The 17,954-nt window shown below is 43.4% G+C and overlaps 1 pseudogene; it reads right to left on the bottom strand.

Annotated features, from left to right (window-relative positions):
* LOC104668681 overlaps positions 1-11,389 on the bottom strand; it is a 37,826-nt pseudogene extending 26,437 nt beyond the window's left edge.
* Between the last annotated feature and the right edge of the window lie 6,565 nt (positions 11,390-17,954).

Here is a 17,954-nt window from a genome sequence, read left to right as displayed (position 1 = left end):
TTTGCATCTTTTTGCCATATAGCATATATTTGTGTAAATGGAGTTTACAGATCATTTTTTAAAAGTTTCAGATTCCGTCTGGTTTATGGACTTAGTCATAGCCTGGCCACAGGAACCCAGTTTCCAAGGACAGAGGTATCCTGATATCCTTGTGGAGCATCACCCACCCCTCTCCCTGGGTGTGAAATGATGGTGGCTTTTAATCAGTCCAGTCCAGAGCAACTGTATCTTAGAAACATTTAGCCCTCTATCCACAGCACCGTAGCCATTAGAAAATAACAATAAAAACCACAATTTAGGTTTGCCATAGTGGTCCCACAAAATCACCCCTTCCCTCCAGTACATGTGACTATATTGGTGAAATTAACACATTTATAAATCCTTTCTGGGTGAGGACACATGCCCTCTAACAATGTTGTTACGCATTAATTTGGTCACCCAGTCCATTTGGGAATTGCATCATTGGCTTTCCAGGCCACCTGCCAGCTGTGGTCAGTTTATGGGAAGAGAACTCCTTTGCAATTCCAATTTAGGTAAGCAAATCATTTTCGAAGTGGTAGCAAGCCCTAAGAAAGCTATTTCCACTTGACTAAGCACACACAGTCAATTTTCCAAGGCCTCTGAGTCTTTCATCTTTTTTGTTTTCACCTTTCCATTATTTATAGGTCTTCCTTTTCTTTTTCTTATTTTATTACATTGGTCAGGACCACCAGCATTATGTTGAATCAGAGCAATAAATGATAACAGGTGCAACTATCTTATCTTCAACTTCAATGGAAATATTGCTAAGGTTTTAACACTAAGTAATTTTAAACATTTAAAATATTGATAAGGTTTTAGCATTATGTAACTAAGTAACCTTAATTTAGCATTAAGGTTTTACCTGCTACATATTTATGGCAATAATAGTATTTATTGAGTACTGACTGATAGGATTCTAAGAATTTTATTTGCATTATCCATTTCTCATAATACCCATTTTCCAGATGGTGAAACTGAATTACAGAGAGGTTAGGGAACTTGACCATAGCGTTAACATCTATTAGAGATTCAGTTGCAGGAATGCTTACTTAAGGTTCAAGTGTTTAATTATTTTGCAATACTGCCAGTAGGTTGATGCCCTCAAGTTAGAAGAGTTCCTTTTACCTCTAGTTTTCAAAGCATAAGCTGCACTGGAAGATGAACATATACATCAGAAGTGGGTGCTATACCTTATCAAATGCTTTTCTACAAGCTTTAGATGGTTATATGATTTTTGTCATTTATTATGTTAATAAATTGAATTGTGTTAATGTATAGAATTAAATTGAAAAATTTTCTAACGTTGAACCATTCCTGCATTACTAGGAGAAATCTCACTTACTTACTACTATTTTATCTTTTTAATGTACTGCTGGCTTAGATAAGACCTTGTGCTTTATTAAATGCAATCAGTCTTTGCTTTTCCAGGCACCACAATAACTGAAATTTGTGCATATTAGAACAATGTCTTCACTTTACACAGTTCTAATATGCACAACATAAACTGCCTGTAGTTTGGACTTTTTTCCTTCTTTTCCTCATGGTATTTTCGTAAGGGGCTAACCCTAACTAAATTGCCAAATAATAATTTTTGATTTGAATTTATCTTGTTGGTATTCCACTATAGACCCGGGAGTCCTTGTCTTAAACCCAATGTACTCAATGATTGAACAGCTGTATTGTTTTTAATTTTTTTTCATATCCTATCCTAATATTTCATATTTCTCTGTACTTTCTGTCCCCAAAAGAATTTCTTGCCATTTTTTGGTTGTTTTGGGACCTTTCCAGGATTATAGAAAGAATGGATTTCAAAAACCAAGTTTCTGCTTTTTCTGTTGCAAACAATGTCCAGGAAGCTAATGTTTATAATATTTCCCTCTCTTGATCTTTTCATTCCTCAAACCTGGGTTAGATTTGAGGTCAGGACCATTGTCCTATTGAGGAAAAGGCTGTTTCTAAGGGTATCACCTCTGCCGCCAGCCTCAGGGCTCTGCAATCAGGTCCACAGGTGTTCCCACACCCATGTTACAAGCTGAAATGTGAGTTTGACAGCCTTGGTTGCTACGTCTGTCAGGGTGAGCACAAAATACATACTTTTTGCTGGAGGTGAGATTGCTTGGCCGAACGACCACCAAATTACCTGTACACCAAAGAATACTTCTCCTTTCATTTTCTTCATTTTGAGCAACTCTGGTTCCCTAGACTCATCCTCGCTGACATGTTTTCTTGTTTTTTAATATGGCATTGGTAGAATATCTATTTTACATGAGTGAATTTCTCGGCAAACCAATTCACTCCCTTCAAAACAAAACATCTTAATTTTGTTAATGAAAATCTTTCTCAAATGTGTTTGTAAATTTTTCTGCCTAAAAAGGAAATTATATTTTATGTAAGAGAATAGGATGTAACATAATTTGATATTTTATTGATAATGCAAAGTCACTGTAACAGATATTAGTTAATGTCTTGTGCTGAAACTCAAGACACAGAGACTCTTCCCAAACCTTTTAAGTTTTAGGGTTTTGCCCTTCTGCAGATGACCCCAGGATGCTGTGCCTTTCTAGTCTGCTGCTATGTAGACTTTTTTTGCTTTTCTTCTGATACATTAGGCTGTTAGAAAATATATAGCAGCTTTCCTACCTCTTTATATTAATATAGTTTACTGCACTTTGTGTGTTTTGATTAGAAAATAAGAAAATGTATTAGGATTATGTGTAAACTAAGAGCAAATAGATTGTGAAGGAGGACCTGTTTTTTCTCATCCAAAACAAGGGAATTATATTAGATTTTTCTCTCAGATTTTTTCCCTCACCTCTAAAATTTCCTCACCTCTAAAATGGAAATGATACTAATATTTACCGCTTCATACTTATGCTGTCTTGAAGTGTGTGTGTGTGTATATATATGTTTATACATATATGTTTATGTATATTATATATATATGCAGGGGTTTTTCTTGTGTGTGTGTGTTTTTTTTGCTTATTTTGTCACCTAGGCTGGAGTGCATTGGTATGATCTTGTCTCACTGCAGCCTCAATCTTCTGGGCTCAAGAATCCTACCATCTCAGCCTCCAGGACAGCTGGGACCACAGGCAAGTGCCACCACGCCCGGCTAATTTTTGTATTTTTAATAGAGATGGGGTTTCACCATATTGGCCAGGGTGGTCTTGAACCCCTGACCTCAAGTGATCAGCCTGTCTCGGCCTCCCAAAGTGCTGGGATTACAGGTGTGAGCCAACACTCCCGGCCTGTTTTGAAATGTTAATAGAAGTTACATGGTTCAGCAAGGGTGAAATAAAATCAATAATTCTCTGGGAGGTAAAATTGACAGGACTTGGTGACTACTGGACATGGCAGTGAAGAAGGGAGATTTCCAGGCCAGTGCAGGGTTTTCAGGTGGGCTTTTGAGTAAATGGGGAGAGAGGACTCACAGGCACTGTGTGGATTCCCTAAGGTGATCTACAGGAAGGACCAGGCACACAGTAGGGCTCTGCGTTTTCTCAATCTCCTGCCTTCATTTGAATTCCCAGTACTCAGAGCCTTTTTTGAAGCATCCCAGATTCAATTGGTGGAGATGTCAGTGTTATCTCAAACCCCTCCTTCCCCAGCATTTCAACCCCAGTCTCCTAGGAACCAAGAAAATGCAGTTGCCCACAGGTCCCTCGGCTATGTCTCCCAGCCTGTCCAGAGCTAACAGCGCTATCTTCTTCACTGGGAGAGATGTCCTAATTCAGACTGGAAGGCTGCTTCACATTAGCAGATGCTGACTGTGGGTGGGTAAGTGCCTGACCCTCAGGCCCTGACACTGCTGTACGTGGGAGACAAGCCCAGCTAGGAGAGGGAAACTCAGTCACAGCACAGGAGGGACAGAAAGCTTTTAGTAAAAGCGCCAGTCACCAGGGACTGCTGATACTATCGCACACCAGGTCTGGTTACAGCTCTCTGCCTCCCTGCAGAAGCCAGCAGTGGAGATGGAGAAGGGGATGAGGGCAGATCCCTGAATAAGTGGGAAGGGGGTGGCTGGGAGGAGAAGAAGGCAGAGGGAGGGAGGGAGGAGAAGTGAAGGGGCAGCATGATTCCAGTGAAAGCTCTTACCCTCCAGACAAAAAGCATTTTGTAGTTTTGCCTTAAATCATTCCCTTAACCGTAGAGATAGAGATCAGTTTCTTTAAGAAGACTGGTAGCACCTGCAAAAAAGAGCACTATCTTTTTTTTTTTGAGACGGAGTCTTGCTCTTGTTGCCCAGGCTGGAGTGCAGTGGCATGACCTCGGCTCACCGCAACCTCTGCCTCCTGGGTTCAAGTAATTCTCCTGCCTCAGCCTCCCGAGTAGCTGGGACTACAGCTGTGCACCACCATGCCTAGCTAATTTTTGTATTTTTTGTAGAGATGGGCTTTCACCATGTTGGCCAGGATGGTCTCAATCTCCTGACCTCGTGATCTGCTCACCTTGGCCTCCCAAAGTGCTGGGATTACAGGCATGAGCCACTGCACCCAGCCAATCTTTTAAGAACATAAAGTTCTGTGTTTCTCCCAGGGCAGAAGACTATGCCAACTTTTGTGGCACACAGCCCTTCTTATCTGCACCAGTTGCTACCACTTGGCTTGCAGTTGCTTCTCCTTCCTTCACCAGCAATTGGTTACTGACAGCATATTGTAGCCAAACCCTGAGCTCCAGGACCTGCCCCTACAAGGAATGAAGCACTCAGCAGGACAGAGGAGCTTCTGACCTTGCAAAGCCAATGTGTGGTTGCAGCCTTGCATTTAAAGCTAGCGGTATTCTTCTTTGTGCTCATCTGGCCACTCTATTTGGTTAGTGTTTTGCTAATGAATTGAGGGCAAAGAGCTGAGCCACACATGGCCAATTCTCTAGGCCTGGTGCTAATTAAATGCTTTGCATCCATTTCTAACTGATCCTTATAATAATCCCTCCAGATAGGTATTGCTTTCATACCTCCATTTTACAGATAAGGAAACTGAGGTCTGAAGAGATGAAGTCACAGACATAAGGTAACAACATAACAGAGTATGTGTAAGACGACCTCTGCTTTTGGACTTGACTCCAATTTAAAGGTGTCATCTAGTTAGTATCTGGCATCTGCCACCACCCATGGCAGCTCACAACTGTCTGTTTTCATTCTCTCACCTTACTGAAGAGGCCCTGCTGTCTATTAGTGCTGGGAACAAAAATGTATAAGAGGAAGGCTCTGCACTAGAGCACTGGACACTCCAGTAGGAATGCTGACTGCCAGGAAGGTAGGGCTGAGTGGCTCCAAGGAGCCTTCTAGAGAGAAGGCACAGCACGGCAAAAGTCATGGATCCAGGGATGGGGGATTCTGCCTGGTGGGGTCTGGGGTAGGCTGCCTGGAGTCAAATCAGGAAGGGCCGTCCTTTCTGTTGAGTTTTGACTTTCACAAGAGCTCATGGGTTATAGGCAGGGAAATGACTAGATTACATCAGTGTTTAAGAAATACGTTTCACTGTTTACCTCCTCACTACATAGGCCCTTTCATTTCCAGACATGTCTGTGAGAAGTCCTTAACTCTTACTCTAATCTGTTTCCAGAGGAATTTTTTTTTCCTCCTTGGTCTTTTAAGTTGGCTGTTTCCTCCAAGAAGGAAATTCCCTGGTAGCTTCAAGACCTGTGCGGGGGACGCCTTGCCCAAGGAACAAGAACCTGGATAGACATTGGGCCGACCATCACCTCCAGGTCTGATAAGCACAGATGTTTTCTGAAGACTTCTGGACGTACCTTGCGGCACCTGAACCATGCTCTATTTTCCTTGCAGGAGGCTTTTCTTTTTCAGTCACCATTTAAAAAATGCTTTCTACCTGTTCAGAAAATCTAGTTCAGGCCCATGAAGACCTTTGGGATGAAATCTCAATGCCCAGCCTGGAGATTGAGCCACATGGTTTCTACTAGACACACCATTATAATTATGCATCAGAATCATTTATAAAGCCTTGGGAATTTTCTCCATATGTCCCATGAAGTTTGAGAGTCACCGAGGCCCTAATGACACTGGGAAATTATGAAACATCATATAGAATTTTTACAGTTATTTTATTGTCCTCTTGCTGCCCTCCCCAATGCTTGCAGCCTCAGGGACTCAGAGGCAGTCTAACTAGGAGTTTCTCAACCATGACACTACTGACATGTGGAGCTGGCTGATTCTTTGTTGTGAGGGGTTGTTCTGTGTGTTGTAGGATGTTTAACAGCATCCCTTGTCTGTACTTACTCTACTTACTCAATAATAGTAGCACCCCAGATATGACAATGAAAAATATATCCAGGCATTGCCAAAGCCACCTGGGGGAGGAGGCGGGTGTGTGAAATTTTCCCTTTGAGAACCACTAGTCTCACCTACATTCTAATCCTAGCTTTTTTTTTTTTTTTGGGACGGAGTCTTGCTCTGTTGCCCAGGCTCTGGAGTGCAGTGGCGCCACCTAGGTTCACTGCAAGCTCTGCCTCCCAGGTTCACGCCATTCTCCTGCCTCAGCCTCCCGAGTAGCTGGGACTACAGGTGCCCACCACCATGCCTGGCTAATTTTTTGTATTTTTAGTAGAGACAGGGTTTCACCGTGTTAGCCACGATGGTCTCGATCTCCTGACCTCATGATCCGCCCGCCTCGGCCTCCCAAAGTGCTGGGATTACAGGCGTGAACCACCGCGCCTGGCCAATCCTAGCTTCTTTACTTCTGAGTTGCATGGCCTTTGGTAAGTTGCCGAAACTCCAAGAGCCTTAGTTTACTAATTCAAAAAATGGGCATCCTTGTATTTACCTTTCGAGGCTGTTGTCAGATGCTGACTGCTTCATTTAAGCTGCAGAAAACTTGAGCCCACCTTCCCTACACCCTGTCCAATATTCCATGGTGTGGGAATCCTTTCTACCTTGTGAATGGATATAGATTTCCTCTGAGGCCGAACCAAAATGAAACTGCCAAGCTGAGTGACATAGAGGTGCAAAGGGATGGATTCCCTCTTTGACTGGCAAATAATTTGCTGGGAGCATCAGCTTTTTGTGCTTCGGTAACTGAGCATCCCATTCGAGGTATGCAGCTCCTGAGCTGCCCGCTGGACTCAGTGATGCAGCGCCTGGGTCTGGTTTAAGTGGATTTGAGTGCTCCAAATTGCTGGTCATTCTTATTCTTTCTTGCCTACTTTCCATATACTCTGCACTAGAAGTGTTTGTCTGTTTGTTTGTTTTTTCAACCTTGCTCTCTCTGTCCTTGTGTCTCTCCATATCTGGCTCACACAGTGCACAAACAGTTAAGGGCACTTGGCTTAGCTGCCTCCACATCCCTGTAGACTACGCTGGAAGGATTGAGTGAAACTGATAGTACTAACATTACATCGCTCAAATCCCCAAAGCAAGCATAGCTGGGCAGATAGAAGGGATGACCCTGGAGAAAACAGCTGTCAAGGGCAGCTATTGGCTTATCTTTCATGGAAAGAGAGACGTAATGAATTCTAAATGAAGAGGAACCAGAGGCAGAGCAGTGTATGGTCCGGCGAGGCCGCCACACACAAGCTAGCACTTGGGAAGTACTGAGGACCATCTCATGTGCACGGGGTCCTGGGCCAGTCCTTCTGGCCTGGCCATGTTTGAGGAAGGGTGTTTTTGTGCTTTGGAGATGAACACTGCTTAAAGGTTGGGAGCCTGCTGTGAAGGGAGTGCTGACACTCTGCCAGTTCAGTCTGTCTGCAGGATGGTGGGCTGCACATAGGTGAGGGCTGTGTGCAGGCAGGGTCCCTGCCTGGGGATCAATTTCATAGGACCTGGCCCCAGAGAACCATGCAGCCCTCTTCTGCCTCCTTTTACTTTAATACCCTTGTTTGCCCTCAGCTGTGTGTTTTTATTTCTCCGAGTACAGGCATCAGTTGGGGCTTTCTGAGGGAGGCAGTACATTTTCATAGAAAGAGATTGAACTTGAGGAGAAGCTGACCCACACTTGAAACTTGTCTTATTCACCTTTAAGATATGTTACTGTCAGCAAGTTACTTTTATTTCTTGGAGACTCAGTTTTTTTAATCTTTAAAATGGGGGCAAAATAACACTTACCTGTTAGAGTTTTTGTAAGAATTAGATGCAATGTACATGGAGAGTCTAGCCCAGTAGGTGGCTTGTATTATTACTTACTAGTGACAACTAAGGCTCAAAGCATTGAAAGGACTTTTGGATGTAGTCACTGAGCCAGGAGGTCGTGGAGCAATGACAGGAGCTCATGGGAGCTGATACCAGGGACTAGCTGTACTCCTTCCCTCAGATCACAGCTGCCAAACCTTAGGACACAAAGGCACCAAGCAAATTGGAATAGTGTGATGCGAATAAGGACTCATGTCCTAGAATGAGGCTCCTGCATCCCCCATCCATTACCTGTATGTACCACCACTGGTAGCTTGCTTTTTGCAGATCATAAGCGCCTGGGAAGGTAGCGCCTCATATGGCAGCCGCTGAGGGCTGGAGAGTTGACAGTTACTTCTTCCATCGAACTCTAAGAAGCATACTCAGGTTGGGGCCACTAGTGAGGGGTAGGAGAGCTGAGATTCCTCATCAAGGCTATGTCTAGTGAGAGACACAAACGTGAACAATGATGGAAATATACATGTTTGGAAGACTGAGCATAGGGCACCATGAGAAGATAGAAAAAGGGCCTGGTGTATTCCTGGGCACCATGGAGAGTTGCTCTAAAAAGTGGCTGATATCCAAGAGATGAGTGAGAGTTGGGACCCAAAAAGGAGGAGGAGCATTTTAAGGAAAGAAAATAGGTGGACATGAAGATCCAAGTGGGCTCAAGGAAAAAGAGGTGGAGAAAGTAATTGTCCAGTGAGCTCAGATTTTTTTTTCTTTTTTTTTTTTTAGACGGAGTCTTGCTTTGTGGCCAGGTTGGAGTATAGGGGTGCAATCTTGGCTCACTGCAACCTCTGCCTCCCTGGTTCAAGGGATTTTCCTTCCTCAGCCTCCGAGTAGCTGGGATTACGGGCACGCGCCACCATGCCCAGCTAATTTTTTTTTTTTTTTTTTTGAGACTGAGTTTTGCTCTTGTTGCCCAGGCTGGAGTGCAGTGACGTGGTCTCAGCTCACTGCAATCTCTGCCTCCTGGGTTAAAGTGATTCTCCTGCCTCAGCCTTCCTGAGTAGCTGGGATGTGCCACCATACCCAGCTAATTTTGTAATTTTAGTAGAGATGGGGTTTCTCCATGTTGGTCAGGCTGGTCTTGAACTCCAGAACTCAGATGATCTGCCTGCCTTGGCCTCCCAAAGTGCTGGGATTACATGTGTGAGCCACTGCGCCCGGCCAATGTCCAGCTAATTTTTGTATTTTTAGTAGAGATGGGATTTCACCATGTTGGCCATGATGGTCTCCATCTCCTGACCTCCTGACCCGCCTGCCTCAGCCTCCCAAAGTGCTGGGATCACAGGTGTGGGGCACCGCACTTGGCCATGATCTCGGATCTTTTTTTTTTTTTTTTTTTTAAGAGACAGAGTCTTGCTCTTTCGCTAGGCTGGAGTACAATGACATGATCTCAGCTCACTGCAATCTCCACCCAAGTGATTCTCCTGCCTCAGGCTCCCAAGTAGCTAGGACTACAGGCATGTGCCACCATGCCCAGCTAATTTTTGTATTTTTTTTTTTTTTAGTAGAGGCAGGGTTTCACCATGTTAACCAGAATGGTCTTGATCTCCTGACCTGGTGATCCACCCGCCTTGGCCTCCCAAAGTGCTGGGATTACAGGTGTGAGCCACTGCGCCCGGCTGATCTCGGATTCTTAAGAGGTCTACTTATTCTTCCTGGGATTGGGCACACAAAGTCCCACTGCATCTTTCCAGTGGGTTCCTCTTTCCACTCTTCATAATCAAATGATTCTTGACTAGGAAAGCAAGTGGTTATGTAAAAGGGAAACTTTTTTTGGTTTTGTTTTTAAACTGTACAGGGTTGAAGCAAAAATACATTCACGTCCTTGTTCATGATTGCTCACATTCTTTTGGTTGATTCTTAAAGCATGTATTTTAATAAGAGACTGGAAACCACAACTGTTAATCAATGTTCTGGTTTTTACCTCTGAGAGGTAAAAACCTTTAGATCAGGGAGATAGCATTTCAAATTTGCTACTGGGTGAGAGGTTTTGCATGACTGATATTACCTGATTGTTTTTACAAAGTTTAGAGGCTACAAAACTATCCAGGTTTTAAGATCTCTACTGAGCTTGTCAGGTGGATGATGGGACGGGTTCTGTGTTTCCCATTTTATGGATATTGAGTGTGCAAGAGATGACAGTTATTTCTTTTATCAGCTTCCAGAAAGTGAACTCTGGTTGAGACCTGCAATGGTGAGAGAGATAAGATCACTCATCAAGGCAAATTGATTCCCAGATAAATGAGGCATTCAGTAGGTGGTAAATGCTAAGACCTATGTCTTCTGAAAACTGCATCATTAATTGTATTATGTTATTGGCCCATCTTGGGTAATGATAGTGTTAGGGAAAGCGAGTTGCAAAGTTGGTTGAGAACCATTGCTTTGTCTCTTCAAGGCACTTGCATCTGAAAAGGCATGGGCAGGAGTGGGGGAACCCTGTGGTTGCCATTCAGTTGCCAAAGGGCCAATGCAGGGAGGTAGCTAGAGAGTTAATAATGGAGAGTGGTTGCAGTTTCCACAGGAGAGAAGCCAGGAGGCCAGGCTCACTGTTCAGGGGTGTGTGTGTGCTGGACAGTGAAAATAACTGAGATGGAGTGGGGAGAGAAGTGTATGTATTTCTCACCTGCCTGGATCTGAGAGGCTCAATATCTTGCTATACCCATGGGTGCAAGTCTGTTCTCTGATTTGAGGAAAGAGATGGGCCAAGGAAAGAATAGAGCTGAGGGTCAAAGTAGGGTGCCTTCCCTGAGAAGCGGTGCCAGCTACAGCAAATGAAAATACAGAACACTCAGTTAAATTTGAACTTTGGGTAACAAATAAGTCACTTATGTTTTAAGTGTAAGTATGTCCCAAATATTGCATGAGACATACTTACACTAAGGGAAAAAACCCCACAACCCTAAAGTTGTTTCTATGAAATTTGAATTTGACTGGGCGTCCTGTGTTTTATCTGGCAACCTTACTGAGGAGACTCAGAATGCTCCAGTGGCTTCTTGCTCAGCTGCATGGACAGGGGCTGCTCCTTTAGGCCACTTCAAGCACATTATTTGGTGGTGGCCACAGGGCATTCTGTTGGGCATGCAGCTCCTGAGACAGAGCCTGCTAAAGTGGCTGGCTGTGGGGTGGGGTGCCTACCGGGAGCTGTGTTCTTCCACAGCTTTCTTCCTGGGATCCTGCAGTCAGGGTGTCATTCCAACCCTCCTTCCCTCTTTCCCTGGAGCATGTGACCATCTCGTCCTTGCTGTTTCTTGCTGTGTTGCTTCTGTCCACCAACCCTGCCCTTGAAGCCCTGGTTCTCTTGGGAGCTAGGTATCTACTGTCCCTCAGTCTATTCCTCTTTCCCCACTCCTCAGAGTTGATCTCATGGATTTGACTCAAGGTTTATGTTTCACATTTACACTTTTCCTAAGCAGAGATGAGGAGCACCCCCATGGGGTAAGCAAGGGAACCTTGGGCGAGTAGCAAGCATGACATCAGACCTCCTCACAGTCCCTGGCTTGGTGGCCTCCATCCTGACTTCGAGCCTGAGCTTCTGACATCCTCATCTATTTCTGCTCTCCACCCCTGCACACCAACCACCTCTGCACTCACAGTTTTTCCTGTGGTTGGCACTCTGGGGCTGTAGGGGCCCTATAGAGATAGCCAAACTTGCTAATATGCTAACTAGAGTTAGTCTGGCCAAGAAGAACATAACCCCTGTCTGATCATGGTGTACTTCTTTGCCCGGGTAGAAACTTCTGCAGGCTCCCTGCCAGCAGCAGCCAGTGTCACTCTGGCAGGCCAGGGCCTGCTGCTTTGGCAGATCCAGCTGACAACAGCAGAGGACTCAGGCGCCTGGGTCCTGGTGGCTGCTCCTTCTGGCTTGGGAAGTCACTTTCTCTCCCAGCTTTGGGTTCGTAGGCTCTGAACCCAGCCTCAATATCCTATCCCTGCAGCCTGATAGTGGGGATGAAATCAGCCTCCCCACAGTCAACAAGACTTATGTCACAAACTCTAAATGTTAAAATCTCATCCAGTGGAAAATAACCTTAACATTTTATTTTTTTGAACAATTGCCACGACTAGGACTGGTTACATAATGTGTAGGGCCAGTGCAAATGGAAATGCAGGGTCTCATGTTAAAAAAGTATTCAGAACTGTCTGGGTGTGGTGGCTTATGCCTGTAATCCTAGCACTTTGGGAGGCCAAGGTGGGCGGATCATGAGGTCAGGAGATCGAGACCATCCTGGCTAACACAGAGAAACCCCATCTCTACTAAAAAAAATACAAACAAATTAGCCAGGTGTGGTGGTGTGCGCCTGTAGTCCCAGCTACTTGGGAGGCTGAGGCAGGAGAATGGCACGAACCCGGGAGGCAGAGCTTGCAGTGAGCTGAGATCGTGCCACTGCACTCCAGCCTGGGCAACAGAGCGAGACCCCATCTCACAAAAAAAAAAAAAAAAAGGATTCAGAACTTCAAGATGGTGACAGTGGAGCATTAAACCAAGCATGGGGCCTTCTAAGTGCAGTGCCCTGTGTGACTGACCTTACACACCTGTGAAGCTGGCCCTGGTCACGACCCCTTTATCGGTTTTCAACATCATATGCCTTTCTGTGTTCATGAACAAATGCTCTGGCTCCATTTTCAAATGTAATAGCCTCTCCAAGTTTGGTTACTTGTGAGGCTCAGGTCTCTTCCTCATGGACCAAAGCTTGTTCAATATTCATTCAAAAAATGAAATTCATTTTAAATGGAGACAGGTACAATGGAGTGTTAGGAACCTAGGTGTAAGAGTTGCTAGCTTCTCTCTGTCTATCAGTCCTTCGCATTTCTTTCCATACGCAGACTTTTGCATTAACAAGGAGAGTTATAATCCAGCACCTCATGTCCGTCTTCTTTGTTTTCATAGCCCTGGCTATTCACCTTGGTTAAGTGACACAATTATTCCCTTGTCATTTTCTTGCATGTTAAATAGGGATAACTCAAAGGATTGTATCGCTGATAAAAAGAAATAGACCCTGTAATGTTTGGATGCTCAATAATTGTTCACATGTTCCCTTCTGTCATCTGGACCTAGGTTTGTAATTGCAATGCATCAGGACATTAGATTTTTTTTTTTTTTTTTTTTTTTTTTTTTGAGATGGGGTCTCGCTCTGTTGCCTAGGCTGGAGTGCAGTGGTGGGATCTTGGCTCACTGCAACCTCCGCCTCCTGGGTTCAAGCGATTCTCCTGCCTCAACCTCCATAGTAGCTGGGACTACAAGCGCCCACTACCATGTCTGGCTAATTTTTTATAGTTTTAATAGAGACGGGGTTTCACCATGTTAGCCAGGATGGTCTTGATCTCCTGACCTCGTGATCCGCCCATCTTGGCTTCCCAAAGTGCTGGGATTACAGGGGTGAGCCACCACGTCTGGCCGACATTAAATCTTATAACTGACCAGTAGCTGGGAATCAGAACAATGTTGAGGAATAAAGCAGTTTTGCTCATACACTCACAAACTGGTCCATGACACTGGTATGTTTTCATTCAGACTATTTTTAAGGTGATACCAGACACTTGCCTGATCCTGCAGTGAGAAAGCTGCCTTCTCTAGAACAGGTGAAGTTCATTCTGATATGAGAACCCCAAGACTAACCTTGGATGAAGTGAAGTGAGGCTTATGTAAAGGGAGATTTATTATAAGAAATTGGCTCATGTGATTAAGGAGGCTGAGAAGTCCCATTATCTGCCATCTGCAAGCAAGCTGGAGACCCAGAAAAGCTGGTGGTGTAATTAAGTCTCAGTCTGAAGGCACAGATGAGATAAGATGTCCCAGGTGAAGAAGTGATGCAAGAAAAAAAGGAATAAATTCCTCCTTCCTCCACCTTTTGTTCTATTCATGCCCTTAATGGATTGCATGGTGCCTGTCCACATTGTGTGAGGGTGGATCTTTCTCACTCAGTCCACTGATTCAAATGCTAATGTCTTCCAGAAACACCCATGCAGACACACCCAGAAACAATGTTTAATCTGGGCACCCCGTGCTCAGTCAAGTTGACACATAAAATTAACCATCCTAACATCCCAGAGCTCATCCTGCCATTGGTTCAAATGTATATCTGAATCATCTAGAAATGGTTTTCAGGAAGCAAGTACCAAGACCCCAGTCCCAGAAGGGCTAGATCATGGTGTCCAGAATAAAGTCTGGCTTGAGAATTTGATGATATTTTCAGGAGATTCTGATTCATATTCTTAATTAAGTACCATTGGATTAATTCACCCTTTTTCTTCTACACAGAAGGGAACTAAGAACTGGAGTCACACTCTTCTAAGTTCAGAGAACAGTTTTAGTTGAAAAAAAAAAATCAAATCCTCAAAATGTGAAGATTAAAAAAAAAGAAATCCCATCAAGGCAGATGGAAATGGTCACAAGCTTTGGGTCCATTTAACCATTTTCCAGCAAAGTTGATAGTAGAATTAATTAAGGTCACACAGCTACTAAGTGACAGAAACGGGACTGGAATCTGCGTTACTGGGCTCCTAAAGCAATTTTTCTCTCCAGTATGTTCTCTTTCTTGTCTGCTGTTTTGCTTAGAACTAAGTCTAGTCAATGAGTTGAACTGATTAATTCCAGTGATATGAATACTGTCTTAGTGAGGAGCTCATTTGCTCATACTTCCAAAATGAATGTTTAGTTTAGAAGTTTAAATTTATTTTCATTTTTCTTTCTTGGGGATGGTCAAAACTCAGCACGCAGTGGGATCAGGTCACCAGCTATCTGGGGGTGGAAGACAGAGGCCTCCAACGCAGCTGGTGAGCTTCCATCACTCCTCTGTGTGTTGGATGTCTTTCTCAGTTATGCCCTAGTGGAAACTGCAGTCCAGCCTCCTGGTAATGCCACCAAGATTGTGGTTGATCTGCTCTGTGTAGCTGAAATAGGTGTGATTTCCTGAGTAAGAGGAGCATTAGCTGATTTCTTGAAAATACATGCTCCCTGATTTAGCCAGGTTCATGCGCTTTCACCTTTTTATGTCTTTAATGAAAAACTGGAAATGTCCTTTACCCTGAAAGATGAATGAGGATAAATGCTCTATTATTAGCACACACCACCTTTGAAGTGAAATGATTCCCTCTGTGATTAAATGCAAATTGGTTCTTAAGAATAATTAGCCCAGGTGGCCTGTAAGCCCAGGGAGCTCACGGTTAATCAGGAGCAGTATTCATCCAATTACTTCTTTACTGAAGATTGGGTGCCTGATCGATCATACTTCTTGGCTTTGGAAGGGCTGGAGGCACACCCTCCTAAGTTCAAAGATCTATTTTAAATAGAAAGAAAATAAACATTCATAATCTAAGGACTAAAAAAACTGAAATCCTATCAAGGCAAGTAGAAATGAGCACAAGCTTCAGATCCCTGCAACAACTTTCAGGCAGTGACAAATTCATTCTACAAACAAGTCAGTAGAATTATTTTTCCTGAAAAAGGAATGGAGATAAGGGATCTGGTATTTGCAAACTCAGTTAATGTTGCTTGGTTGGGCCTGTTGTTACCTATACTGATTCCTAGCCCATAGCTTACCCATCAAACTAACTGCTCAGATGCACCTATTGTTTAAGGTTCTCTTAAAATGCACAATGATAATAGCTAATTCTGCAAAGCACTTGTATGTCAGATCCTACATGAGATGCTTTGCATATTTTATTTCTCACTGGCGACTGTATGGGAAAGGTAAGATTAGCACCATCTTACACATGAGGAAACTGAGATAGAGAGACTTTAAGTACCCGAGATTACAAAGCCAATACATGGCCTTCTTACGAATGTGTAGCATTGGTGAAAAAACTGCCGAGTAACAGAATATGGATGCATCAGGATAAAATCTAAAATGACCAGGAAAACAGTTCAATGATTGTCTTGCTGTTGCTAAGTCAGTAGCATCTTTAAAAAGAAACAGTACATAAAGGCACATGCATTGGTGCCTGTGTTTTGAGTAACCATGTCTTAATAAGATGGCCATTCCCCTCCTCTACTTCATTTGTATCTCTGAACAAGAACAAAGTTCACATCCTGCAGATACAGAGGGGTTGAGAAAGAGTTAAATTACTGTTTGTGTAATAAAGGAATTAAAATCTCTTTCAAACAGGTCATAATTAATTCTTTTAATTATAGATTACTTGAAAAGGGAGACAAAAGGAAGGAAAAGGTTTTATCATCTGATTAATAAACCTCTGTTAGCATTTTCATATACCCTCATGTAATTTTTTTCTCTGCTACATGCTTCAGGTATCTATTGCAGTGTAAGAGATTTTTTTTTCAAATTTACTGGTTTAAAACAACAAACATGATTTCACAGTTTCTCTAGACTGAGAGCCCTGGAGCAGTTTAGTGGGGTAGTTCTGAATCAGGCTCTCTCTTGATGCTGCAGTCAAGCTGTTTGCCAGGGCTACTGTCATCTCTAGGCATGACTGCGGAAGGAGCCGCTCCAAGATGGCTCACACGGCTGCGGGCAGACCCCAGAAGACCTGCTTCCAGGCTTACTCACGTGGCTGGTGGCAGGTGTCAGTTTCTCACCACGTGGGCCTCTGCACATGGTGTCTGAGTGTCCTCACAACATGGCAGGTGGCTTCCCTCTTTGGCAGCGGGTTTCCTCCAGAGTGAGTGATGAGAGGGAGAAAAAGAGAAAGAGAGGAAGGGGGGTGAGGAGAGAGAGAGAGAGAGAGAGACAGACTGAATCTACACATAGAAATTCTAGTCAATCTTAGAATTGACATTCCATCACTTCTACAATATTCAATTCACTAGAAGCAAGTCACTAAGTCCCACCCACAATCAAGGAGAGAGAAACTAAGTTACATTTCTTAAAAAAACTATTAAAGAATTTGTGGGCATATCTTTAAAACCATCACACAATATCTTTAAAAGTGTTGGGATTATAGGATATATTTGGTTATTTTAAAGTCTTTTCTTTTAACATAATGGAAAAATAGCTGCATTATATACCATAAAGTGGATTTTTCATAATTTTCATACCTACATACCTACCTAGATTGTTTTCTAATGTCTGTTAGCACAAGTGATACCGTGTAGACATTTTTGCTATAGTTCTTTATATTATCTCATTGGGATACATTTCTACAAGTGTGACAACAGAGTCAAGTATATGGATATCTTCTAAGACTTTTTTATACCTATGGCTATATTCCTTTTCTAAAGGGGTGGGCCAGTTTACTGTCAAACCTATAACAGATTCACTTCAGTAGATAAAAATCATGTTTCAAGTCTCAATGATGGTGGAGCAGTGATATAAACAGTATGCGATGACTGCTTTCCCCCAAAAGGATGCTAGCTGCTTCTTCAGTGTCCGAGGTATCATCGGACCTGGTTGACACAGAGCCCTTTCTCCATAGGCTTGGCTAAAGAAAATCACAACAATAATATAAATAATATTGTGTTACATAGCATGTATAGCGTGAAAATTTATTCTGTGTTTCAGTGGAACATTTTTAGAACACTATTGCTAAGGCAGTCAAACTGTTATAGGAGTTATTAAGAAATTATTTTAGTCAGAGAGGAAAAGGGATGCTTGGAAAGTTTTCGTTTCTTTTAAAGCAGCTCCAGAAACATTTCCGGTCTTGCGGGAAAACCCGGCTCTTAGAACTGGGCAGGCAACCTTTGATATGCAAATGCAAACCATTAGAAACTGGGTCCACCCAAACATGGCGATTCCCACCGTTGTCTTCTTGCCCTTGCCCCAATACCCCGTGCCTGGCCGCATGGCCACCTCCACATATCCCCACGTGCGTAGAACATTATGGAGCCCTGCATTTGCACATT

The sequence above is a fragment of the Rhinopithecus roxellana genome, chromosome 5 (genome assembly GCF_007565055.1).
Source record: "Rhinopithecus roxellana isolate Shanxi Qingling chromosome 5, ASM756505v1, whole genome shotgun sequence".
Taxonomy (NCBI): Eukaryota; Metazoa; Chordata; class Mammalia; order Primates; family Cercopithecidae; genus Rhinopithecus; species Rhinopithecus roxellana.
This window is presented reverse-complemented; position numbering and strand designations above follow the sequence as displayed.